This window comes from Schistocerca gregaria, chromosome 4 (genome assembly GCF_023897955.1).
Source record: "Schistocerca gregaria isolate iqSchGreg1 chromosome 4, iqSchGreg1.2, whole genome shotgun sequence".
Lineage (NCBI taxonomy): Eukaryota > Metazoa > Arthropoda > Insecta > Orthoptera > Acrididae > Schistocerca > Schistocerca gregaria.
The window spans coordinates 198,986,524-199,014,466 of record NC_064923.1 but is presented as its reverse complement, the minus strand read 5'-3'; the positions used below and the strand labels follow the sequence as shown (position 1 = coordinate 199,014,466).

General features: G+C 44.7%; 1 pseudogene; it reads left to right on the top strand.

Annotated features, from left to right (window-relative positions):
• The first annotated feature begins 201 nt into the window (after window positions 1-201).
• LOC126267653 (uncharacterized) overlaps window positions 202-27,943 on the top strand; it is a 52,094-nt pseudogene continuing 24,352 nt past the window's right edge.

The window sequence follows — 27,943 nt, the reverse complement described above, 5'->3', positions numbered from 1 at the left end:
AACGCCTGACAGTGTGTTGCAGGGATGGTTAAGCCTATTGGCACATTATTCGTGGCCAGTGCACGACATGGCATATTAAAGCAGTTTAATGCAGGACCCCATGTTGCAGTTCACACCACAAAGGCTTTGAAGTGTATGTGGATCATTGACTGGCCTGGCTTGTCTCTTGAATTTTTCCCGCAGGATGCGACTGGAAGGCTTGTACTGTATTTCAACATCATCCACCAGCCAGCAGTCTTTAAGAATTGACACAGCTTAGGTATCAGGCACTGCATGATATTCCAAAGATGACATTCGGAGGCTGTTTGCATACCTGCCACAATAAATGAAATATCTGGATTTCCTGTCTATTGTGAACAGTCAGGCTTCCATGTCTGTCACAAAATTTCTTTGTCACTAATGTTCACACAGAAGATTTCTGAAACTTGCTCGAAAAGCAGAGGATAGAGGTTTGATTTTCGCCCTGACACACACTTTATTAGTCACCAAGCGTGAATTACTCTAAGAGGCGATCAAAACTTTTACGTTTGACGACGTTGCTGCAGTGTACATGGATAGTCCAGTAAGTAGGTTTCGATCAGTCTCGAAATGCAGACCACAGTGACAATTAAAAATCTTTCATTTGCAACAGTTAGATACACCTTCTAGTTACTTCTCTACATAGTCGCCGCTCCAACTTGGATATTCGTCATGGAAGACAGCCGCCTATGCTTTATGCCAATTCTCTACCCTGGTCTGCAGGTTGTCGTCTGTGCCAAAATGTTGTCTTCGTAGTCAGTTCGTGTGAGCAGAGATGAAAATCAGGGAGCCGTGTCCGGACTGTATTGTGAATGATCAAGTGCTTCCCATCGAAAAAGCTGCAGAAACGCCTTCATTTCCCCTAAAGTGTGCGGCCGAGAACTGTCATAAAGAAGGAATGAGTGACAGTTGTGTTATGTGGAGATGCGTGAAAGCAGGCGAAATCTCTCCGCAGGCATCCATACTTGGCGGGAGACACCTTTTTGTAGGCACTTTAAGTGCTCACTGTGCCCACAGAACTGCAAAGTGCAACGTGACGCGCCATCGACGGGCGTACTAGAGACAGTGGCCAACACATAAGTGCAAAGCGTCATCGGATTTTCGCTGTGGTTTCCATTTCGCGACCGATCGGAATTTACTTTCTGGACGCCGCTCGTATATACAAAGTAGCGCGACTCCGAGTTGGGTATATAAGCACCAATATCTATGCAAGGGCATTCTCGTCTTTCCAATGTGCTTGCGGTAAATGCAGAAACGTGAACTATGGTAACGTTATTGACAATGCGCACAAACAGAACCAACAGGCTGTTGTTCTTTGCTTGGATGCCAAAGGCCTCACACCGATTGACATACACTGGGGAATAAAGAATGTGACGGGTCGCAAGTTAGCCAACTCAAGCGAGAGACACTGGATCACCCGCCCTTTTGTCCTTATCTCGTCCCATGCTTTTATCTCGCTTGTGGTTCCCTAAAAAAGGTCTTGAAGAGTAGACGATTCCTGTCGGTCCAGTATATGCAGCAGAGAGTTACGGACGTCTTCACGAAGCAGGACATCGAACGTGTACCTTGAGCCTGGTGCTTCGGTACGATGATTACCTCATGGCGATTTTCTTTTATTGGCATACCACTTCTGGACTTTGAACGGAATCTTTTTGATTGGCCCTCTAAAACAAGTGTTTATATATTTCTTAATACAAATTTTCTACGAATTACGAATCTTTCCCGATATCCTTATACCTTGAGGTAACAAAAGTCATGGGATAGCGATATGCACATATACCGATGGCGCAAGAATCTCGTACACAAGGTATAAAAGGGCAGTGTATTGGTAGACCTGCTCTTGTATTCAGGTGATTCATGTAAAAAAGGGTTCCGACGTCATTACGGCCGCACGACGGGAATTAATAGACTTTGAACGCGGTGTGGTAGTTGGCGCTAGACGCATGGGACATTCCATTTCGGAAATCGTTAGAGAATTCAATATTCAGAGATCTACAATGTCAAGAGTGCGCCTAGAATACCAAGTTTCACCATGGACAACGCAGCCGCTGATGACGTTCACTTAATCTACGAGCAGCTGCGTTTCCGTAGAGCTGTCAGTGGTAATACACAAGCAACATTGCGTGAAATAATTGCAATGTGGGACATACGACCAACGTATCCGTCAGGAAAGTGCAACGAAATTTGGCGTTAATAGGCTGTCTTAGCAGACGACCGCCCCGAGTGCCTTTGCTAACAGTGTCTCTCCTGGTCTCGTTATCGTATCGATTGGACCCTGTAAGACTGGAAAACCGTGGCCTGCTCAGACGAGTCCCGATTTTAGTTGGTAAGAGCTGTCAGTAGGGTTCGACTGTGGTGCATGCCTCCATGAGGCCATGGACCTAAGTGGGTCAACAAGGCACTGTGCAAGCTGTTGCTTGCTCCGTAATGGTGTGGACTGTGTTTACGTGTAATGGGCTGGGCCTTGGTTATGTTCGACTACATGGAGACCATTGGCAACCATACATGGATTTCATGTTTACAAACAACGATGGAACTTTTACGGATCTTGATGCGCCTCGTCACCAGGGCACGACTGTTCGCAACTGGTTCGAAGGACATTCTGGATAGTTCGAGCGAATGATTTGGTCACCCAGATCGTGCGTTATGAATCTTGTCGAACATTTGTGGGACATTAATTACAGGTCAGCTAGTTCGCAAAACCCTGCGCCGGCAACTTCCAAAGACTGTTTGAGTCCATGCCACGTCGAGTAGCTGCACTGCGCCGGGCAAAAGGGGATACGACACGATATTAGGTTGTATCCCACGACTTTTGTCAGCCCAGTGTAGAGTGATCTACATCTACGTACATACTCCGCAATCCACCATACGGTGCGTGGCGGAGCGTACCTCGTACCACAACTAGCATCTTATCTCCCTGATCCACTCCCAAACAGAACAAGGGAAAAGTGACTGCCTATATGCCTCTGTACGAGCCCTAATCTCTCTTATCTTATCTTTGTGGTCTTTCCGCGAAATGTAAGTTGGCGGCAGTAAAATTGTACTGTAGTCAGCCTCAAATGCTGGTTCTCTAAATTTCCTCAGTAGCGATTCACGATGAGAAGGCCTCCTTTCCCCCAGAGACTCCCACCCGAGTTCCTGAAGCATTTCCGTAACACTCGCGTGATGATCAAACCTGCTGTTGTTGTTGTCTTCAGTCCTGAGACTGGTTTGATGCAGCTCTCCATGCTACTCGATCCTGTGCAAGCTTCTTCATCTCCCAGTACTTGCTGCAACCTACATCCTTCTGAATCTGCTTAGTGTATTCATCTCTTGGTCTCCCTCTACGATTTTTCTCTCCACGCTGCCCTCCAATGCTAAATTTTTGATCCCTTGATGCCTCAGAACATGTGCTACCAACCGGTCCCTTCTTCTTGTCAAGTTGTGTCACAAACCCCTCTTCTCCCCAATTCTATTCAATACCTCCTCATTAGTTATGTGATCAACACATCTAAACTTCACCATTCTTCTGTAGCACCACATTTCGAAAGCTTCTATTCTATTCTTGTCCAAACTACTTATCATCCATATTTCACTTCCATACATGGCTGCACTCCATACAAATACTTTCAGAAATGACTTCCTGACACTTAAATCTATACTCGATGTTAACAAATTTCTCTTCTTCAGAAACGCTTTCCTTGCCATTGCCAGCCTACATGTTATATCCTCCCTACTTCGACCATCATCAGTTATCTTGCTCCCCAAATAGCAAAACTCCTTTACTACTTAAGAGTCTCATTTCCTAATCTAATTCCCGCAGCATCACCCGACTTAATTCGACTACATTCCATTATCCTCGTTTTGCTTTTGTTGATGTTCATCTTATTATACCTTCCTTTCACGACACTGTCCATTCCATTCAACTGCTCTTCATCTACATCTACATCTACATGACTACTCTGCAATTCACATTTAAGTGCTTGGCAGAGGGTTCATCGAACCACAATCATACTATCACTCTACTATTCCACTCCCGAACAGCGAGCGGGAAAAACGAACATATAAACCTTGCTGTTCGAGCTCTGATTTCTCTTATTTTATTTTGATGATCATTCCTACCTATGTAGGTTGGTCTCAACAAAATATTTTCGCATTCGGAAGAGAAAGTTGGTGACTGAAATTTCGTAAAAAGGTCTCGCCGCGACGAAAAACGTCTATGCTGTAATGACTTCCATCCCAACTCGCTTACCATATCTGCCACACTCTCTCCCCTATAACGCGATAATACAAAACGAGCTGCCCTTTTTTGCACCCTTTCGATGTCCTCCGTCAAACCCACCTGGTAAGGATCCCACACCGCACAGCAATATTCTAACAGAGGACGAACGAGTGTAGTGTAAGCTGTCTCTTTAGTGGACTTGTTGCATCTGCTAAGTGTCCTGCCAATGAAACGCAACCTTTGGCTCGCCTTCCCGACAATATTATCTATGTGGTCCTTCCAACTGAAGTTGTTCGTAATTTTAACACCCAGGTACTTAGTTGAATTGACAGCCTTGAGAATTGTACTATTTGTCGAGTAATCGAATTCCAACGGATTTCTTTTGGAACTCATGTGGATCATCTCACACTTTTCGTTATTTAGCGTCAACTGCCACCTGACACACCATACAGCAATCTTTTCTAAATCGCTTTGCAGCTGATACTGGTCTTCGGATGACCTTACTAGACGGTAAATTACAGCATCATCTGCGAACAGTCTAAGAGAACTGCTCAGATTGTCACCCAGGTCATTTATATAGATCAGGAACAGTAGAGGTCCCAGGACGCTTCCCTGGGGAACACCTGATATCACTTCAGTTTTACTCGATGATTTGCCGTCTATTACTACGAACTGCGACCTTCCTGACAGGAAATCACGAATCCAGTCGCACAACTGAGACGATACCCCATAGCTCCGCAGCTTGATTAGAAGTCGCTTGTGAGGAACGGTGTCAAAAGCTTTCCGGAAATCTAGAAATACGGAATCAACTTGAGATCCCCTGTCGATAGCGGCCATTACTTCGTGCGAATAAAGAGCTAGCTGCGTTGCACAAGAGCGATGTTCTCTGAAGCCATGCTCATTACGTGTCAATAGATCGTTCCCTTCGAGGTGGTTCATAATGTTTGAATACAGTATATGCTCCAAAACCCTACTGCAAACCGACGTCAATGATATAGGTCTGTAGTTAAATGGATTACTCCTACTACCCTTCTTGAACACTGGTGCGACCTGCGCAATTTTCCAATCTGTAGGTACAGATCTATCGGTGAGCGAGCGGTTGTATATGAGTGCTAAGTAGGGAGCTATAGTATCAGCGTAATCTGAAAGGAACCTAATCGGTATACAATCTGGACCTGAAGACTTGCCCGTATCAAGCGATTTGAGTTGCTTCGCAACCCCTAAGGTATCTACTTCTAAGAAACTCATGCTAGCAGATGTTCGTGTTTCAAATTCTGGAATATTCCATTCGTCTTCCCTGGTGAAGGAATTTCGGAAAACTGCGTTCAATAACTCCGCTTTAGCGGCACAGTCGTCGATAACAGTACCATCGGCACTGCGCAGCGAAGGTATTGACTGCGTCTTGCCGCTTGTGTATTTTACATACGACCAGAATTTCTTCGGATTTTCTACCAAATTTCGAGACAATGTTTCGTTGTGGAACCTATTAAAGGCATCTCGCATCGAAGTACGTGCCAAATTTCGCGCGTCTGTAAATTTTAGCCCATCTTCGGGATTTCGCGTTCTTCTGAACTTCGCATGCTTTTTCCGTTGCCTCTGCAACAGCGTTCGGACCTTTTTTGTGTACCACGGGGGATCCGTTCCATCTCTTACCAATTTATGAGGTATGAATCTCTCAATTGCTGCTGCTACTATATCTTTGAATTTGACCCACATCTCGTCTACATTCGCATAGTCAGTTCGGAAGGAATGGAAATTGTCTTTTAGGAAGGCTTCTAGTGGCACTTTATCCGCTTTTTTAAATAAAATTATTTTGCGTTTGTTTCTGATGGGTTTGGAAGAAATGGTATTGAGCCTAGCTACAATGACCTTGTGATCACTAATCCCTGTATCAGTCATGATGCTATCTATCAGCTCTGGATTGTTTGTGGCCAAGAGGTCAAGTGTGTTTTCGCAACCATTTACAATTCGCGTGGGTTCGTGGACTAACTGCTCGAAATAACTTTCGGAGAATGCATTTAGGACAATCTCGGAAGACGTTTTCTGCCTACCACCGGTTTTGAACAAGTATTTTTGCCAACATACCGAGGGTAGGTTGAAGTCCCCACCAACTATAACCGTATGAGTGGGGTATTTATTTGTTACGAGACTCAAACTTTCTCTGAACTGTTCCGCAACTGTATCATCGGAGTCTGGGGGTCGGTAGAAGGAGCCAATTATTAACTTAATTCGGCTGTTAAGTATAACCTCCACCCACACCAATTCGCACGGAGTATCTACTTCGACTTCACTACAAGATAAACCACTACTGACAGACACAAACACTCCACCACCAATTCTGCCTAATCTATCTTTCCTGAACACCGTCTGAGACTTCAAGTCCTTTTCTGTCTCTGACAGAATTACAATGTCATCGGCAAACCTCAAAGTTTTTATTTCTTCTCCAAGGATTTTAATACCTACTCCGAATTTTTGTTTTGTTTCCTTTACTGCTTGCTCAACATACAGATTGAAACAAACCTACCAGTAATAAATCTAGCAGCCCGCCTCTGAATTGCTTCTATGTCCTCCTTCAATCCGACCTGATAGGGATCCCAAACGCTCGAGCAGTACTCAAGAATACTGTAAATACCGTTTCGCTGAACGTGTTTCCTCAGGTGGGTTGTACGTTCCTGTTGGTGGCCGTGTGCGAAGCTGCTGGTAGCGGAGGAGACCTGGCGGTGGTGACGGAGACCGGTGGGGAGGAGACGACGCCCACAGCGGCCGACAACCCGTCCGTGGACCAGGCGTGGCTGATGGAGGCCATCAGGGACGTGGCGTACTACCTGCGCCAACACAAGTTCTCAGACTTCGACAGGCGGTACTTCGCTAAGGATGAGGGCGCGCCCAGAGTCAGTACCGCCTTACACCTACCGATACCTTACAAACTTTTAATCCTTGTTGAAGAAATACCACAGTTTGTCACCATCGCAATTACTTACGAGGCTGACGAACATTTTTTGTAATTTACATCAGTTGTACTTAACGGATCCACCAGATGTGGAAAAAAGTCATAGACATTTACACTGGTTAGCCCACCGCCACGATGGATGCCGCCTGGTGGCATTCCAGACAATGACACGTTAATAAAAGTATGTAAGCGGAATAGACACAGACAGGGCACCACCATAACGATGATATGAGCTGCAAATGGGAAATCCACTAAAATAAGTGACTTTGACAAAGGGTAAATTATTATGACGAAGAGCCTGTGAACAAGTGTCTCGAAAATGTCGAACCTGGTTGAATGTTCACGTGTTACTGTCGTGAGCATCTACGGAAAGAGGTAGAAGGACAGTGAAATTACTACTAGGTGCTAAATGGTTGGACGTCCACGACTCTTCACAGAACTTACTGTTCGCAGGCTTGCCTCCTCTGTAAAATAGGGCAGATGGTGATCTGTGGAAGGCAACGGCCTTGCCGCAGTGGCTACACCGGTTCCCGTCAGATCAGCGAAGTAAAGCGCTATCGGGCGTGGCCGGCACTTGGATGGGTGGCCATCCGGGCCGCCATGCGCTGTTGCCAGTTTTTGGGGTGCCCTCAGCCTCGTGATGCCAATTGAGGAGCTACTCGACCGCATGGTAGCGGCTCCATCATAACGACCGGGAGAGCGGTGTGCTGACCAAGCGCCCCTCCTATCCGCATCCTCAACCGAGGATGACACGGCGGTCGGATGGTCCCGGTGGGCCACTTGTGACCTGAAGACGGAGTATGCTGATCTGTTGCATTTCTGCCGAAAGACAATGCTGGTGCACGCACAAGTGATTTCGGAGCCCACCGTTCATCTCACGTTGTTGAACATGGTGCTCCACAGCAGACAATCCCTATGTGTTCACATGTTGACCCAACGAAATCGTCAGTTACGACTGCGGCGCGCACGGGACCATCGGGATTCGATCGTCGATCAATGGAAACGTGTCGCTCTTCGAGTGAATCTCTTTTCTGCTGCCCTAGCTCGATGGTCGTCTCTACAAACACCACCATCGATGGGAATTGCGACTCGAAACTTGAAGCGCGTCTAGGATGCAGGCTGGCTGGAGCAGTATTATCCTATGAAAAACATTCTGCCGCACTTGTATGGGACCTGTAGTAGTAATAGAAGACACGCTGACAGGTGCGAACCACCTGCATTCCTGCATGCTTGATGTCTACCACAAAGGCGATGTGGTCTTTCAGCAGTATAATTGTTCGTGTCTCAGGGCCAGAACTGTTAAATGGCTCTAAGCACTATGGGACTTAACATCTGAGGTCACCAGTCCCCTACATTTAAAAACTACTTAAACCTAACTAATCTAAGCACATCACACACATCCATGCCCGAGGCAGGATTCGAACCTGCGACCGTAGCAGTCGCGCGGTTCCGGACTGAAGCGCCTAGAACCGCTCGGCCACAGCGGCCGGCGCCAGAACTGTGCTACAGTGGTTTGACAAGCACTGTAGTGAACTCACATTGTTGTTTCGGCGACCAAATTCGCCTGATATAAATCCTATGGAACCCATCTTGGTTGCTATCGGGCGCCGTCATCGCTTACGCGTATAAGCGTACCGTTATTTACGCGAATTACATGACCTGTGCGTAGACATTTAATGCCACATACCTCCACAAACTGCCGGATCCCTGATACGCAGAATCAGTGATGTAATTCGTTCGAAAGGCTGACAAACACGCTATTGAGCAGGTGGTCACGGTGTTTTGATTCATCAGTGTATTTAAGTGCAATACAAATAAATAATTTAATTTCACGAAGCAAAGCCTGTTGTACTGCTATGATAATCCTAGTTATAAAACAATTTAAATGCATTAAGTTTAAGAGTTTCTGTGAAACTTCGAAATGGTGTCAAAGGAACTGCCCTTCAGCAAGTTTGTTAATCCGCGACATTATCTACATGCTGTTTAATATGATCTGGTAGGTTGTTGAATTACGTGTGTGCCCATGTATCAGATATCTTTCTGTACGAATTTCAACCCTTTGAAGTCTTTGTAAGGGGTGTCTTTCGTTCTAGTGTTGCATTACTGTTCACACAATTTGTTTTTAGAAAAGAATATGCAAGGTGATTCCATGTTGGTGTTACGAACTTTCAAGGATGATCGAGAAGGGTAAATGTACCATTTTGAGATAAGGCCAGGGGTCCGGAAACTACCGAGTCGAAAGCTATAAACGAAAATCGTTCTAGTACCTCTAACAGCAGACCTCTTCTGCTGACAGCTCTTTTCTTCAGATATTTTGGGAGAAGGTGGTATGGACCAAAACAAGAAAAAAAATCCAGTAAACATGAGCTGTAAAATACATACCTCAATAGCAATGAGCAGTATTTCAGTACAAGAAATTGGTTATACGGTAGCGAAAACATTTTTTTTCTTGCATTGGCCCATACCACCTTCTCTCCAAGTATCGAAAGCAAAGAGCTTTCAGTAGAAGAGGTCTACCGTCAGAGGTATCAGAACGATTACCGTTTATAACTTTCAACTCAGTCGTTTCCTTTACCTCAAACTGATATAGTTACGCTTCTCCGTCACCCTTGAAAGTTTGTAGCATCATCACTGAATCACCCTGTACATGCAGGGTCGTCAGAAACAGTCTGGAAGCTTGTAAGTGTGTTGTAGGGTAGGTTGTGGTGCTAAATAAATGTTGAGGAAAAAATTCGATACGTTGCGTCGTTTCAGAGTTAATTAGCATTGAATTTAGCCAGTAGACCGAACGCGCGCAAATTGAAGCGGACTGCCCAGAGACGGTGTGGCCAAACGTGTTCTTCATTTGGTTTACTAAAACCAAACAAGAGAGCGATACAAAAATAGGACATGAGACGGTACTAAGAATCGAACCCGAGACAAAGACTGAGGCGCCTCGTGTGTTATCATGTGCACTATGAGATCAACTGACACTAATGGTATTTGCGCGCTGCTTGCGCCCAGCGGCCTGTTAGCTAGCTAACTTCAATCAAAATTAACTGGGAAACGGCGCAACGTATCGCATTCTTTTCGTAACAAGTTATTTCTCGGTACAACCCACCCTGGAACGCTCTCATAAGCTTTTCAGACTATTTCTGACCACCCTATATATTGTTTCAGTGGATGGAGACAATTGTAGGCCACGAACAATTGGGTTACGATGTTACATTGTGAGTAGGCTGTTTAGGTTTTTTATATTGGTAACGCCACGTAGCGCTCTGAAAATCACTGGCTGTGCTGTGTACAGTCTGTGGCTAGATGGCATTGTTGTCTGCCATTATAGTGTTGGGGAGCTGGATATTAACAGCGTGTAGCGTTGCGCAGTTGGAGGTGAGCCGCCAGCAGTGGTGGACGTGGGGAGAGAGATGGTGGAGTTTTGAAATTTGTAAGACTGGATGTCATGAACTGCTAAATATATTATGACTATTAAGGTAAATACATTGTTTGTTCTCTATCAAAATCTTTCATTTGATAACTATGCCTGTCAGTAGTTAGTGCCTTCAGTAGTTTGAATCTTTTATTTAGCTGGCAGTAGTGGCGCTCGCTGTATTGCAGTAGTTCGAGTAACCAAGATTTTTGTGAGGTAAGCGATTTGTGAAACGTATAGGTTAATGTTAGTCACGGCCATTTTTTTGGAGGTTTTTGAAAGTCATACTGCGTTGCGCTAAAAATATTGTGTGTCATTTTAAGCACAGTTATGTATGATTTTTCTAAGGGTACGTTTCAACATGACCTCTACAACGCACCCAAAGTTCCGGACATTCTTCCTTAGGGAGTCAAATATGCTACGTTGAAAAAGGGCATTGCTCTTGGTTATGACGAGTTACCTGTAAATATTCTGCAATTTGCTGGTGAAAATTCTTACAAGCACATGTTCACAATCTTTACTCTGTCTACTATCCGTACATCCATTCCAGTTTCATGGATCGAAGCAACAATAATACTACTCCACAAGAAATGCAAGGTCCACGATATAAAAAAAACCTATCGTCCCATAAGCCTGATCTGCGCGTTGTACAAAAATAGTATTATATCGTTTCAGTTACATTCGCACACAGCTCAGCCCACTGAGCAGGCAGAATTCCGCAGCAACTTCAGCTCACTAGGCGGTATTTTTATTTGCGGGGATGTGACAAGCAGAGCAAACGCTGCCACATATCTCTACGTATAGCTTTTGTTGTGTTAAAAATCCTGCTGTCGTGAAAAACTTAGCAAAGCAAGGGATGGAGGTGACCTACATTAAAATCCTGTAGCATATGTACGAAACTTCTATAGCTTTTTTTAGAGGTTTGGAACCAACTCAAGAGTTTCCAAATCAAAGAGAAATGAAACAAAGCTGTCTCATTTCTCGCCGTCCTGGAAAAGGCAATGTCGAAATTAAACTTTGAGGAAGAAGGAATCAGAATCGGCAGGAAGAACCTTAACAGCCTGAAATTTTGCAGATGTATCTGTACTATTAGCAAATGATTTTGAAGAATTCACCCAGGAATGTCAGGCAGTGAAGACGTAACATAAACCTGTACAAGACAAAAGTTATGTCCAATGTATGGTGCACATTAGGAAAAGTACAACTCGAAAATACACGGCATTACACTGTCAGAGAATACATTTGTCTTAGCCAACTTGTAAATGTGACTGGAGACATAAGATGGGAAGTCTTTCGACGCATCAATCTAGGCTTGCAAGCATTCAGAAGACAATCAACCATCTTCAGGCCACATATGGCAGTAAAACTAAAAAAAACTGTTTTTGATTAGCGTGTCTTCCGCGTCTTCATTTACGATTGTGAAGCCTGGACACTTCATGAATATACAGCACGGGAATTTAGAACTGTACAGCGAGCATAGAATGGTCTATGTTGGTATCTGCAAGGAAAGACAAACAAAAAGGGCAGAAGACATTAGCTCAACTACCGACCTCAAAGACATCCTGCACATTCATTGCACTATGAACTAACAATAGGCCGGCCACATTGCCAGAAAAAATAATGGCTGATGTACAAAGACGTCTCAGAGTTGGATTCCAACAGACAAGGACAGGCCATGAGGAACACCGCCAGACCGAAGGGACAATTACTTTTGGAAGATCGCTGGAATTAACTACAATACTGGCCATTAAAATTGCTACACCAAGAGGAAATGCAGATGATAAACGAGTATTCATTGGACATATATATTATACTAGAACTGACATGTGATTACATTTTCACGCAATTTGGGTGCATAGATCCTGAGAAATCAGTACCCAGAACAACCACCTCTGGCCGAAATAACGGCCATGATACGCCTGGACATTGAGTCAAACAGAGCTTGGATGGTGTGTACAGGTACAGCTGCCCATGCAGCTTCAACACGATACCACAGTTCATCAAGAGTAGTAACGAGCAAGTTGCTAGGCCACCATTGACCAGACGTTTTCAGTTGGTGAGAGATCTGGAAAAGGTGCTGGCCAGGGCAGCAGTCGAACATTTTCTGTATCCAGAACGGCCCGTACAGGACCTGCAAAATGCAGTCGTGCATTATCGTGCTGAAATGTAGGGTTTCGCAGGGATCGAATGAAGGGTAGAGCCACGGGTCGTAACACATTTGAAATGTAACGTCCACTGTTCAAAGTGCGGTCAATGCGAAAAAGAGGTGACTGATACGTGTAACCAATGGAACCCCATACCATCACGCCAGGTGATACGCCAGTGTGGCGATGACGAATACACGCTTCCAATGTGCATTCACCGCGATATCGCCACACACTGATGCGACCATCATGATGCTGTAAACAGAACCTGGATTCATCCGAAAAAATTACGTTTTGCCATTCGTGCACCCACGTTCGTCGTTGAGTACACCATCGCAGGAGGTCCTGTCTGTGATGCAGGGCCAAGGGTAACCGCAGCAATGGTCTCCGAGCTGATAGTCCATGTTGCTGCAAACGTCGTCGAACTGTTCATGCAGATGGTTGTTGTCTTGCAAACGTCCCCATCTGTTGACTCAGGGATCGAGACATGGGTGCACGATCCGTTACAGCCACGCGGATAAGATGCCTGTCATCTCGACCGCTAGTGATACGAGGCCGTTGGGATCCGGCACGGCGTTCCGTATTACCCTCCTGAACCCACCGATTCCATATTCTGCTAACAGTCATTGGATCTCGACAACCGTGAGCAGCAATGTCGCGATACGAGAAACTGCAATCGCTATAGGCTACAATACGATCTTTATGAAAGTCGGAAACGTGATGGTACGCATTTCTCCTCCTTACACGAGGCATCACAACAACGTTTCACCAGGCAACGCCGATCAACTGCTGTTTGTGTATGAGAAATCGGTTGAAAACTTTCCTCATGTCAGCACGTTGCGGGTGTCGCCACCGGCGCCAACCTTGTGCGAATGCTTTGAAAAGCTAATCATTTGCATATCACAGCATCTTCTTCCTGTCGGTTAAATTCGCGTCTCTAGCATGTCATTACGGTTATGGTAATGACGATGATAATGGTGACGTTAACGAGTTGGGCGGATTTCGTGCCTCAGTGATACAAACAGCCGTACCGTATATGCAACCAAAACGGAAGTGTTATCTGTTAGGAAGCCAGACAGACGTATGGTGCCTGAAGATGGGAAGCAACCTTTTCTGTAGCTGCAAGAGCAACAGTCTAGATGATTGACTAAATGGCTTTGTAACATTGGGCAACATAGTCCTGCTGTACTGGATGCGAAACATTGAAATCAAGGGGAGACTTCAGCTACTGTATTTCCCGAGAGCAAGCAGCTTTAGTATATGGTTAAGTTATAGTGGTATCATCTTGGGTAAAATGTCCCGCCTTCGGATCTCCGGGCGGGGAGTATTTAGTAGGATGTCGTCGACAGGAGAAACAAGACTGGCATTCTATGTGTCAGAGTGTGGAATGTCAGAATCGGGTAGGTGGCTATACAATTTAAAAAGGAAAACGGAGAGTTTGAAATTCATATAGTGGAAATTAGTGAAATGCGGTGGCAGGAAGGATAGGATTTCTGATCAGCTGGGTAAAGGCTTATAAATATAAAAACAAATAAGGGTAATGCAAGCATGGATCTAATAATGGATAAGATAACAAGAATGTGGGGAAATAACTATGAGCAGCACAGTGAACACACCATCGTAGCCACGTTAGATACGAAGCAAACGTCCACCGCAACGATGCAAGCCTATATGTCAAATAACTCCGCAAATGATGAAGAGAATGAAAAAATTTATGAAGACATAGAAGAAATTATTCAGGTAGTTAATGGAGACGAAAATTTAGTTGTAACGACACTAGAATTCGATAGTAAGATAAGGACCAGAAGGAAAAATAGTGAACGAGCGAAAGAAGCGAAAAAGCGTCTTAGTGGAATTTTGCACAGCGCGTAATTTAATCAATGCTAATACGTGGTTTAAAAATAAATAAAGAAGGTTGTATACGTGGAAGAGTCCAGCATCCAAACGAAGGTTTCAAACATTTGAAAGCTCCTGGCAGGTTAAAACTGTTGCCGGACGGGGACTCGAACCTGGAACCATTACGTTTCGCTACCGACTTCTGTATCGAATGAGCTCTCAAAGTACGACTCTCAGCCCGCCTCCGAAGCTCTACTTCTGCCAGTACCTCATTTCCTACCTTCCAAATTTCCCCAGCGAAACTTGCAGGACCAGCACTCCTGGAAGAAAGGATATTGCGGAGACATGCCTTAGCCACAACTTGGAGGATGTTTCCAGAATGAATTTTCGTACCGCAGTGATGTGCAGCTACAGAAAAGGTTGCTTCCCCTCCTCAGGCACCATACGTCTTTCTCTCTTCCTAACAGATAACACTTCCGTTTTGGTTGCATATACGGTACGGCTGTTTGTATCACTGAGGCACGAAATCCGCCCAACTCGTTAACGTCACCATTATCATCGTCATTACCATAACCGTAATGACATGCTAGAGACGCGAATTTAACCGACAGGAAGAAGATGCTGTGATACGCAAATGATTAGCTTTTCAAAGCATTCGCACAAGGTTGGCGCCGGTGGCGACACCCGCAACGTACTGACATGAGGAAAGTTTTCAACCGATTTCTCATACACAAACAGCAGTTGATCGGCGTTGCCTGGTGAAACGTTGTTGTGATGCCTCGTCTAATGAGAAGAGATGCGTACCATCACTTTTCCGACTTTGATAAAGGTCGGATTGTAGCCTATCGTGATTGCGGTTTATCGTATCGCGACATTGCTGCTCGCGGTTGTCGAGATCCAATGACTGTTACCACAATATGGAATCGGTGGGTTCAGGAGGGTAATACGGAACGCCGTACTGCATCCCAACGGCCTCGTATCACTAGCGGTCGAGATGACAGGCATCTTATCCGCGTGGCTGTAACGGATCGTGCAGCCATGTCTCGATCCCTGAGTCAACAGATGGTTACGTTTGCAAGACAACAACAGTCTGCATGAACAGTTCGACGACGTTTGCAGCAATATGGACTCTCAGCTCGGAGACCATGGCTGCGGTTACCCTTGGCGCTGCATCACAGACAGGAGCTCCTCCGATGGTGTACTCAACGACGAACCTGGATACACGAATGGTAAAACGTCATTTTTTCGGATGAATCCAGGTTCTGTTTACAGCATCATGATGGTCGCATCCGTATTTGGCGATATCGCGGTGAACGCACATTGGAAGCGTGTACTCTTCATCGCCATACTGGCGTATCACCCGGCGTATTGATATGGGGTGCCACTGGTTAAACTTCTCGGTCACCTCTTTTTCGCATTGACGACACTTTGAACAGTGGACGTTACATTTCAAATGTGTTACGACCCGTGGCTCTACCCTTCATTCGATCCCTGCGAAACCCTACATTTCTGCAGGATAGCGCACAACCGCATGTTGCAGGTCCTGTACGGGCCTTTCTGGATACAGAAAATGTTCGACTGCTGCCCTGGCCAGCACCTTTTCCAGATCTCTCACCAATTGAAAACGTCTGGTCAATGGTGGCCGAGCAAGTGGCTCGTCACAATACGACAGTCACTACTCTTGATGAACTGTGGTATCTGGTTGAAGCTGCATGGGCAGTTTTACCTGTACACGCCATCCAAGTTCTGTTTGACTCAATGCCCAGGCGTATCAAGGCCGTTATTACGGCCAGAGGTGGTTGTTCAGGGTAATGATTTCTTAGGATCTATGCACCCAAATTGCGTGAAAATGTAACCATATGTCAGTTCTAGTATAATATATATGTCCAATGAATACCCGTTTATCATCTGCATTTCTTCTTGGTGTATTATAAGAGTCGAGGTGCATGAAAGGAAAGCAGTGGATGATAAGGCATTGAGACAGAGTTGTAGCCTTTCTCCGATGTTGTTGAATCCGTATATTGGGCGAGCTGTTGAAAAAGCCAAATAAATTTTTTTGAAAGAATTTAAGTTCAGGGGGCGGAAATAAAAACCTTGAGGTTTGCCGATGACATTGTAATTCTGTCAGAGGCAACCAAGAACTTGGAAGAGCACTTGAAAGTCATAGACACTGTCTTGAAAGGAGGTTATAAGATGAACGTCAACAAAAGCAAAACAAGGATAATTAAAAGTAGTCGAATTAAGTCAGGCGAAGCAGATAGAATTGAATTAGGAAACGAGACACTTGAAGTAGTAGATGGGTTTTGTTATTTGAGCAGCAGAATAACTTATGAGTAACGAGGGAGAGAGGACATAAAACATACACTGGCAATAGCGAGAAAAGCGTTTCTGAAAACTTGCTAACATGGAACATAGATTTTAGTGTACGGAAGTCTTTCCTGAAAATATTTGCATGGCGTGTAGCTATGTGTTGAAGTGAAACATGGACGGTTAACAGTTTAGACAAGACGAGAATAGAAGCTTTTGAAATGTGGTGCTACCGAAGAATGCTGAAGATTAGATGAGTAAACCATGAAACTAGTGATGAAGTTCTGAATAGAATTGGGGAGCAAAGATATTGTGGCGCAACTTGACTGAAAGAAGGGACCAGTTGACAGGACACATTCTGAGAAATCATGGGATCAGAAATTTAGTATTAGAGGGACTTGTGCGGGGGAAGGAGGGGAGGGGAGGGGAGGGGAGGGTGAAGAATCATAAAGAAAGACCAAGAGATTCGAATGCATCAATGTTGCAGTAGTTATTCAAAGATGATGAGGCTTGCACAATATAGAGTATCATGGAGAGCTGCTTCAAACCACTCTTCTACTGAAGATAACAATAACAAAAACACAAGAACATATACGCTGTATATTAACGGAAATGGAAAGCGTATTGACCGACTGCTACCTAATTGATGTTTCAGTATTTTCATGTCTGTGGGACATGTTAATCACAAATCCATGGTTATGCGAGTTTGTTTTCAGTATCTTCAGTACTGAAAATATCCATTCCTACAGATCAAGAATTCTGCGATTACATTATCGCTCTTTTGTGTGTTTAACATTACTGGAATTTATCACAACTTCCACCTGAGCTACATATACGAAACTCATAAGCTCCCATTTTTTACTCTAGCAACACGTTGTCTGCTTTTGCGTCTTTCATTGGCAGTCCAGAATAAACCTTTCATTGACCACTAAAAATAGCCACTATGAGTTTTTAAAAGCTTATAGTGTTTGAAAGTGTACTTATTCTAAAGGAAACTTTAAACCAACATCCTTATCTGCACAGGGATTTTTCGGCAGTTTTCCAACGCCGCCTCTGAGGTCATTCCATTGGGAAGTGCAGCAATACTGCGGGACAGACTTCTACGACTGCATCAGATATTTGCAAGAGGTAAGAATAACCGAACACTGTCACAACAAAAAGCCCACTGCGGCAGCTATTTTAAGTATGAGATGTTAATGAAGAAACACTTCGCCTTCTGTGTTTCCATCGTTCAGCACTATCACCTTTCGCGACCTGTGAAAACAAGCAGGAAGAACTGTTCCTAGCAGTGGAAGTGGCGAGTGCAGCTACGACCGTCTCTGTAACCAAGCCGTACAAAACATTAGCTTCCTTCAGTGCACATCTCGTTAATAACGTGTAAAGCCATCTTTGTTCTTGAAAATGACCACAGTTCACTGACGAAGATAGTCCACGAGTTTCCCCAAGTATGGCATATTTCGCTGCCGCCCCTCTATGAATCTGCTGAGATGCAAAGTTCCGAGGATATTGATTGCTAAATTTCACCCGAAGTTCCAAATAGTCCCAGCAAGTGCTGCCTTAACGCGAAGAAATTCACATAGGAGAAGAAATCGTGTAAATTCACATCAAACGTGACAGATGACTGATGAAAAAGAGGGAAGATTAATCTTTATGCGCATTTACACTTTACTGTGTGAAGTACGAGTTGTGTCTTCGGTATTATTGCTTAGTGTTCATGACTGCGGAATGCTGCACACAGCCTACCCCTCTCTAGTAGCAGAAAAAGAACATCCTAATATCCTAACAAGACACATCAACAGAAACATTGTTCCGTCTGTCGGTCCGCGCACGACACTGCACGGTACCAGTATGTTTGAAAAAGCCGCGCGCGAAAATGTGGTTTTTCAGGGAATCATGATAATCTCAGGGTTCTGTTGATCACAGATATAAGGGGTCAAGTGCTTTGGATAGCCCTTAGCCTAACGACCACTTTTGTACATATTGGAAGAAGGGCATACTGTAACTATCCCTCAGTACAAGGTCAAAATTTAAACATTACTCATTTTCTCCAGCCTAGGCAAACTTTTGGTCCTTTTGCATAAGATGTGGGCCTTAGGCAGCTTCTAAGAGCACTATTTGCTCATGGGAAGTTCCTTAGAAAACCCCTAAAAACGATTATTTTTGAGTACGAAAAGTACCAATTGTATATATGGCCATTTCTATCATTTTTATTCGTGTCAGATGGTCGAATATTTTACAATATGTTCTTAAGATAATGGTCTCGGGAAACTTCAAAACTTCTTTTGATATCATTATACATTACCAAGATTCAGAGTTTCGAAGTTACTGTATTCATGCAGAAAACCCCAAAAACCGCCGATTTTGCACCGTTGGCCAAAGTTATATAAATAACTAAGCATGCCAAATGGATCAGATTTTTACTGTACGCTCTTTAGTTATTCTTCTAGGAACACCATTTCCCAGTTCTTTAAAACCTATGTCCTTTATCCAAAGACGTCCGAAAAACCATTATTTTTGGTTACCAGAAGACCCAATTGCGGGGATTGCCATTTCTGTAATTTCTGTTCATGGCAAATCGTAGAATTACCAGATGTTCTTAAGATGATGTTCTCGTGAAACCTTGGTACTTTTTTCGACATCATCATCACTTACCGAGATCCAGAGCTTCAAAGAAACCATACTTATGCTTCTGAAATATGCGCGTAATATCCCGTCTGAGATGTAAATATAGTTTTAACTGACGTAGTGAACACATGGCAAGGATTTTAGCGTCATTGCAAAGACTCTGAAGTCATTGAAATATGTTTATAGTCTCCATTATTTCATAAATAAAACATTATGACGCATTTTCTCTGTAATATGGGCACTTCAAGCCAACACAGACAGAAGCCAGAGAAGTACTGCAGTGACAAAAAATGGGTAAAAAGAGTATTAATATGCTTCAAAATTTTAAAATGACTCCCAAAAATTATGTAAAACCCGAAAGACCACAAATTCAGTAAAATTCTTTTAAGAAAGTTTATATTCTTTTAAGATACAAATCATAAGCCAGGCGTTTTCTTTTAATTGCGATCGATGAGCAAAGTATCCAGAAAAAATGTAAAGCATATGTATTATCGTACTTATTTGTTGTTTACACACTGAGGTGACAGAGGTCATGGGATAACTGTATGCACATATGCAGATAGAGGTAGTAACGGCCACACAAGATATAAAAGGGCAGCGCATTGGAAGAGCTGACATTTATATTAAGGTGATTCAGTGAAAAGGTTTCCGACGTCATTATGGCTGCACGACGGGCACTAACAGAATTTCAAAATGGAGTGGAAGCTGGAGCTACGCGCGTAGAACATTCCATTTCGGAAATCGTTAGGGAATTGAATATTCCGCGATCCGCAGTGAGAAGAGTGTGCCCAGAATATCACATTTCAGGCATTACCTTTCACCACGGACAAAACAGTCACCCACTGTCTTCACTTGAAGACCGAGAGCAGCGGTGTTTGCGTAGAGTTGTCAGTGCTGAAAGACTTGCAACATGCGTGAAATAACAGCAGAAATCAATGTGGGACGTACGACAAACGTATCCGTTAGGGCAGTGCGACGAAATTTGTCGTTAATGGGCTACGTCGTCACTGTGCAATTGGTCGTGGCTCCATAATGGTATTGGCTCTGTTTACATGGACAGTTATAAACAGAGCCTGCAGCGGCTATAGACAAAGCCTGCAGCGCCTCTTCTGGGCTCGTGATGTCTTCTGTTGGACGCTAGACGACTGGAAAACCATTACCTGGTCACATGAGTCCCGATTTCTGTTGGTAGGGTTCGAGTGCGGCGCAGTCCCCATAAAGCCACGGACCCAAGTTGTCATCAAGCCACTGTGCAATTGGTCGTGGCTCCATAATGGTGTTGGCTCTGTTTACATGGAATGGCCATGGTCCTCTGGTGTTCTGCTACTTGGAGACCATTTACAGCCATTCATGGGCATCATGTTCCCAAACAACGATGGAATTTTTATGGATGATAATTCGCCATATCACCGGGCCACAATTGTTCGCGATTGGTTTGAAGAACATTTTGGACAGTTCGAGAGAATGGTTTGGCCGCTAAATCACCCGACATGAATCCCATCGAACATTTATGGCACATAATCAACAGGCCAGTTCGTGCGCAAAATCCTCCACCGCCAACACTTTCGTAATCATGGACGGCTATAGACGCAACGTGGTTCAAACTTTCTGCAAGGACTTCCAACGACTTGTTGAGTCCATATCACATCGAGTTGCTGCACTGCAACGAGCAAAAGGAGGCCTAACACTATATTAGTAGGTATCCCACGACTTTTGTCAGCTCATTGTATGTGTCAAAATGTATTAATGTGTCGAAGTACATAAATAAATTGTCAAATTTTACTGACGTATAGAATTTTGAACACTTGGATATAGGGCGAAAAGGTGTGTTGGACCTCGCAGAATTTTTGAGGTGCCGAGGTGTGGTAGAGAGAGTGGTAGTGGGAAGAAAGGAGAAAAGGAGACAGTGTAAGTCAGAGAGGAGACACTGGCAATACCATGTACTGTAAGTCAATGTGAGAAAAAGGAAGCAGTGTTGAAACAGACAGTGGCAGAGAGATGGAGATGCTGAGTATGAAGGCTTAGCTACAAAGAGAGACTGTATTAAAAATGTGTGAATATGTTGGCAAGCCCAAATTGTTAATGAGGAAGGCGGAATGAGTATTAAGGCAGCTGGTTCCCCACTTTTCCGTCGTATTCCTTTAAAGAAGAACGAAAGTACTTTTTTTTTTCTCCGAGAGGAGCATTTTTCCACTGGTTCTAAGAGTCTGTTTGAAAGAAGGCAGAATCTACAACAGACAAACTAGTCGTGACTACTTACGAGGCTATAAGCTCGCCAGACAAAATATTAAGCGTATCTTTAAAAGACCACACAGGTCCCTTTGCAGCACAGTAAGTGTTGTAGAACTGGTACCTGGCAGTCATATGACGCTCCAGCACTGACGTAAGCCGTAGCAGTAAAGTGGTTTGTAAGTACCTGTCGATCGTATCGATTCAGCACAATAAAATGGATGCTGAGATGTAACAGAATGCACACAGGAGTTGTCGAGTTTGCACGTGCCCACTACCACACCGTAAGTGAAGTTGCTCAGTTTATTGGTGTATCAACGCGGAGTGCGTTAAGCGTGCCATTGCGAATGGTACAGGGCTCGCAGTCACGTATCACAGAGCCAGAACAGAGGCCTTATAAAGATCATAATCAAGAGGAAGCGGAGACAGGTGTCACGACTTCGGAATGACAATCGGTTTCAAACCCGACAGGAATATCCGTTGTCAATGAAAGCATGTCCGTGAACAACATTACAGCTGCCGTACAGGACGACTAAGAATCAATTTCTCGTCAAGCAGTGTAGAACAGTGTGTAGACACTTATATAGATTCTGTCTTTACGCATTGCCTGAGTTAGTGAGATTAGTAACCCATATCTGCATCCCATATCTGCATCCCATGCAGTGTTAACACATTTTGTGCAAAATGAACACTCCTCAGGCATGTCAGTGCACTGCGTCACCAGTGATTCGTAAGGCGAACTGTGGAGGGCCCCTATAACTCTATGAAATACCCTGTAGTTACTTCTTGTGACGCAGTGGGTGTAGATAGAGGGGGAATCACTTACGCGACCTTCAGCTTGTAGATCTATGAAGGAGTAAGGTGGATGAACAGAATCCGGGGACCTACCATCCCTCTAGCTTCTACCCAAGACATGTCCCACCTCCACCCTGTTGCACCCCCGGAACACAGTTTATCCCTTAATAACGCTCTACTGCACTTAGAAGTGGTACGCACATTAAATACCTGTGTTTGACCCATCGCATTTAAAGACAAACATTAATTTTATACCGATGGTACAATATTCTTAATAATTTGGGATTTTTTCATCCCCTGATCTCAGAAACTATTAGTCCTAAAAAAAGCACGAAGAGACATTTTTGCATGAAATTTAGGTTAGTTTAATTTTGTACTGGGAAACATTTTTACCAGAGCCGCTGTTTACGATATATTAGAAAAAAACAATAAAAAACTGTCCTTTAAACCTAAACCCACGAAAACACACCCGACCCGTCAGGATTTCTAAAATGTTGTTCAGGACACTCCTTCTTAGCACTGTGCAAAAATTTTCGATTATACGATTTTTTATTCTGATTGATCTTTTTTTAGTCTTCGTTGACGGCCGGCCGCGGTGGTCTCGCGGTTCTAGGCGCTCAGTCCGGAGCCGCGCGACTGCTATGGTCGCAGGTTCGAATCCTGCCTCGGGCATGGATGTGTGTGATGTCTTTAGGTTAGTTAGGTTTAATTAGTTGTAAGTTCTAGGCGACTGATGACCACAGATGTTAAGTTGCATAGTGCTCAGAGCCATTTGAACCATTTGAACCTTCGTTGACGGGACTTGTTGGTACAGCCCATGTGAAAGTGCACAACGGTGTTGCAGAGTGCAGTAAGACCCGTAATGACAGAGGCCTAAGTATAGAAACTCAGCCGACCGGTGTGGACGAGCGGTCCTAGGCGCTTCAGTCTGGACCCTTGCGACCGCTACGGTAGCAGGTTCGAATCCTGCCTCGGGCATGGATGTGTGTGATGTCCTTAGGTTAGTTAGGTTTAAGTAGTTCTAAGTTCTAGGGGACTGGTGACCTGAGCTGTTAAACCCCCTAGTGCTCAGAGCCATTTGAGCCATACAAGCTCATATTTACTGCCGAATACGTGGCCTACCAGAAGAGTAAGCAGTACTTAGACATTTTGTAGCATCGTCGGATGACATTAACGCAAATTGATTCCTATCCTCAATTTATTCCTGACGGGTCGCTCTATAACCCCCTGAAGTTTCAACTTATCGTTTTGTTTCATCGTGTATACGTGAATGTAGATGTAGTGATCCACTTATTTAAAGCTACGTCCCATATTCACTAGTCATTACATCACACTTCAGGCATGTAAATGACACTGAGTAGAACTGATGATGAGTATATACAGCCTGTTCTCTACAAGCTCCGAAATACTGTGTTACACGTTGTGGGAACGTCTTCGTTGCCTAGTGTAACGGCACAAACCAAAGGCAAGGGCTCATTGCTGAAAGAGTACTACCTACATCAACATGCTGATGCAGCATTACTTCAGACCACTGCTTAGTAGTCGCAGCGCACCTCCCCTGACGATGACCAGCGAAGTTACCGTAACCAGGGACACTTCAGTTGCAGCGGACTTGATATCTTCAGTGGCCACTGAACAATAAACCTGAGCCGCGCTGCGGCTCGCGTTGGTGCTGTTTGTAGGTTTTCGTCCTCTGTTTGAGGGCACACCGTATCGTTTAGTTGACATGGCTGCGGTTGTTTGTCTTCTCGTGTTGACTAGCGCCACTTGGTTTCGCACGCGTTGCCTGTCCGTTAGTGACAGCAGCGGCGGTTATCAATATGTAGTAACTGTGGCCTTATCTTTGGGGTGACGTTGTTGTTCTTCCGGGTCGTGTCAGTGTGCAGTTCGGTTGGGTCTCAGGAGGACCCAGGTCTGCACAGTGCGAAAATACGCCGCGACCGCTGGCGGCGCGCCTGGACTGCTTGATGGAAGGGCTGTGGTCACGAGGGTGCACGACCTCGTCGTAAACCGGATCCTGCAAGCTTTAAGTTGAGTGCATTCGAATTCAAGTAGAAAAACCTCCATCATTGTGAGATCTTGAGATACTCCAATGACATGGGTTGGTGTTGCTGCTCGTAGTGTTACCGAGGTGAAGAGCAGCGAGTGGAGTGCTGAGGGAAGGCGGATCTCATTAGTTTTCCTGGACTTTTAATTAATATTTATTGCGTTTAGCTTGTTACTATTTGTTAAGTTCAACCAGCAGTATTTTTCCCTTCCTCGCGGCCACTATCGTCCCAGTTATCTGTCTTGGGCGTTAGTGTATGTAGCGGCAGTGTAGTTTCATCGCCTAGCCGCTGCTGTCCAGTGAGGCGTGTAGTTTGGACAGCTTTCTTGATTGTAGGTTGGTTGGCGATTCTTCTATTCAGGTGGTAGTGATTTCTTTCTCATTCCAGGCACTCTAATTACAGTATTCTGTGGGCGGAGTCCAAACCGCCGGTTCCAGCTTTGGCGTATTTTTACGTCTTTGTATTTGGTTTATTGGACGTCAGGTAGCTTCAGCAAGATTATCATTAGTCATTGATTAGACTGCCACTAATCCGAGTTACCATCTTGTGAAGTGAATGGAACTCTTGGTTGCCTATCTCATCCCTCGCGAAAGTGTTTTTTGCCAGACCTACTCACAGGTCGATAAACTCACAGGTCGATTCGTGGTGCACTGTCTGTGACTGGCCCTTGTGTTTTATTATTGTATTTGCTGTTTTATTGTATGTTTCTAAATTTTTTTATATAATTGCCCTTCTTGGCGTTACAGCAGGTTTAAATGATTGAGATACCAAGTTTACCATCATTTTGTTTCACCTGTTTGGTGATCAGTCGCTTGTCCTTTTAAATTAACCTTTGCTGTTGTATTTGCTGCTTTACTCTATGTTTTTAATTTTTTTTATGTAATTGCAAGTCTTGGCGTTACAGCAGGTTTAAATGGTTGTGCTACCAAGTTTACCATCATTTTGTCACACCCGTTTGGTGATCAGTCTTTTAAATTAACCTTTGCTATTGAATTGCTGTTTTACAGTGTGTTTGTTAAATTTTTTTGTAATTGCAGTTCTTGGCGTTAAAGGTCTTCAGCCGTGTCTGTGGTTATTTGCCTTAAAATTCTAATTGAGATCACACTGGCTTGTTTTTAAAACATTATTCGCTGTGTGTGCATTTTATGCCCGTTTAGTACATTGTAACGCACTGAAAGCACTATTAATTACGCAGTTGTTTATTCTTTCATTAATAGCGTGTGATATCTTTATTTATTGCTGAGCCTGGAATTATCGTTTTAAAATAAATGTGTGTAATTGTAAAAGTGAACCAATAGTAACTGATTACGGCCCCGTCCACAATCGTAACAGAAACCTGCCTTCCTTGACTACTAGGTTTCAAAACCTACTCTGGTACATGTACACACTGGCCATTTGACCAAGCTGGGCATCGAATCAGCGAGTCATTGAGTCGGCGTCCGCTATATAATGTGAGTCCAGCACCACTCAGCCAATATGCCGACAGAGGTTTCCAGCTAAGACCCTCCCAGCCACTGGGTGTCTGCCAGCGCCAGACACCGTTAGCTGGATGCAGTTCCGTGGTTCGTACTTGGATGCCTCCACTGCCAAGCGTCAGGGCTTCCGCCAGCCAGCCTCAGCTGTCGGCAGACCATCTCGAGCTGCCTCGGCCCACGGCAGAGAAAGCACTGCCGGTCACCTGCGGTTGTACAAGTCGCAAAACCACCTTGCCCCTGTGATGAGCCAGATGTACTCACTGCTGGGTACATTTCCTCTATATATCGTGTATTGTGGTCCATAGGTTCGACACCTGGCACCAGTGGCTGGCTGACGTGGGTGCAAGTCTACTATTATAAAAGGTTGACAAGTAAATACAGAATTAGTACTGCTTCTTCGGACTTACGTTGCTCACCAACCTCCAACAGAGGACATCTGTACCCCTTCTCTGGTAAATCTTAAACAGTACAGCTTGCTGCACTGCTTGCTCAGATTTACAGGTGCATACAGAGTCCATTCTGTGGAAGCTCTTTTCATAACTTTAGGAATGTGCCCCTTGCAACGTTGTTACATTAGAGAGAATGGAGCGCAATATTTATCACGAAGAGGAGATGCAGGAAGAACGACGAAGATATTGGTCAAAAATGGTTCAAATAGCTCTGAGCACTATGGGACTTTACTTCTGAGGTCATCAGTCCCCTAGAACTACTTAAACCTAACTAACCTAAAGACATCACACACACCCATGGCCGAGGCAGGATTCTAACCTGCGACCGTAGTTAATTCTTTCCCAGTGTGACCAAAACACTCCGGATGAAGTGCATTCTGTACTCGAGGGGGAGGAGCCATTTTCTTATAGGCCATGGGCCAAAACCCAAGTATCTCGGTAGGGTGAGACGACGACTTCACGGGGACTGCGACTGTAAAGATGCTGGACGTCACATTACGTTGTCCTGCACAGTGGTGCACTATTTTATATGACCCACACAAAAACCCCAGTGGTACTACATCGGTCGGTCAGAAAAGCTTAATATTGCAACCACCGCGCTCACCCAATCTGTTTTCGAAGACTTCTCTCAAATGTCGGCTGGCCCCGACTGCCAGAGTGGAGTGCAGCGGCACATGCGGGGAGGAACGTATCCCAACAGTACGGGCAGTTCTACTAGCAAAACTTGTAAGCAACTGAGTAGATTCAGTGTAGAAACAGAAGGTTCGATCACGTCTTCTGCTCAGACATCCAGTGAAAACCTTTCCTGTTGACGATGTTCTTGAATGGAATGTACGCTCCTGGAAATTGAAATAAGAACACCGTGAATTCATTGTCCCAGGAAGGGGAAACTTTATTCACACATTCCTAGGGTCAGATACATCACATGATCACACTGACAGAACCACAGGCACATAGACACAGGCAACAGAGCATGCACAATGTCGGCACTAGTACAGTGTATATCCACCTTTCGCAGCAATGCAGGCTGCTATTCTCCCATGGAGACGATCGTAGAGATGCTGGATGTAGTCCTGTGGAACGGCTTGCCATGCCATTTCCACCTGGCGCCTCAGTTGGACCAGCGTTCGTGCTCGACGTGCAGACCGCGTGAGACGACGCTTCATCCAGTCCCAAACATGCTCAATGGGGGACAGATCTGGAGATCTTGCTGGCCAGGGTAGTTGACTTACACCTTCTAGAGCACGTTGGGTGGCACGGGATACATGCGGACGTGCATTGTCCTGTTGGAACAGCAAGTTCCCTTGCCGGTCTCGGAATGGTAGAACGATGGGTTCGATGACGGTTTGGATGTACCGTGCACTATTCAGTGTCCCCTCGACGATCACCAGAGGTGTACGGCCAGTGTAGGAGATCGCTCCCCACACCATGATGCCGGGTGTTGGCCCTGTGTGCCTCGG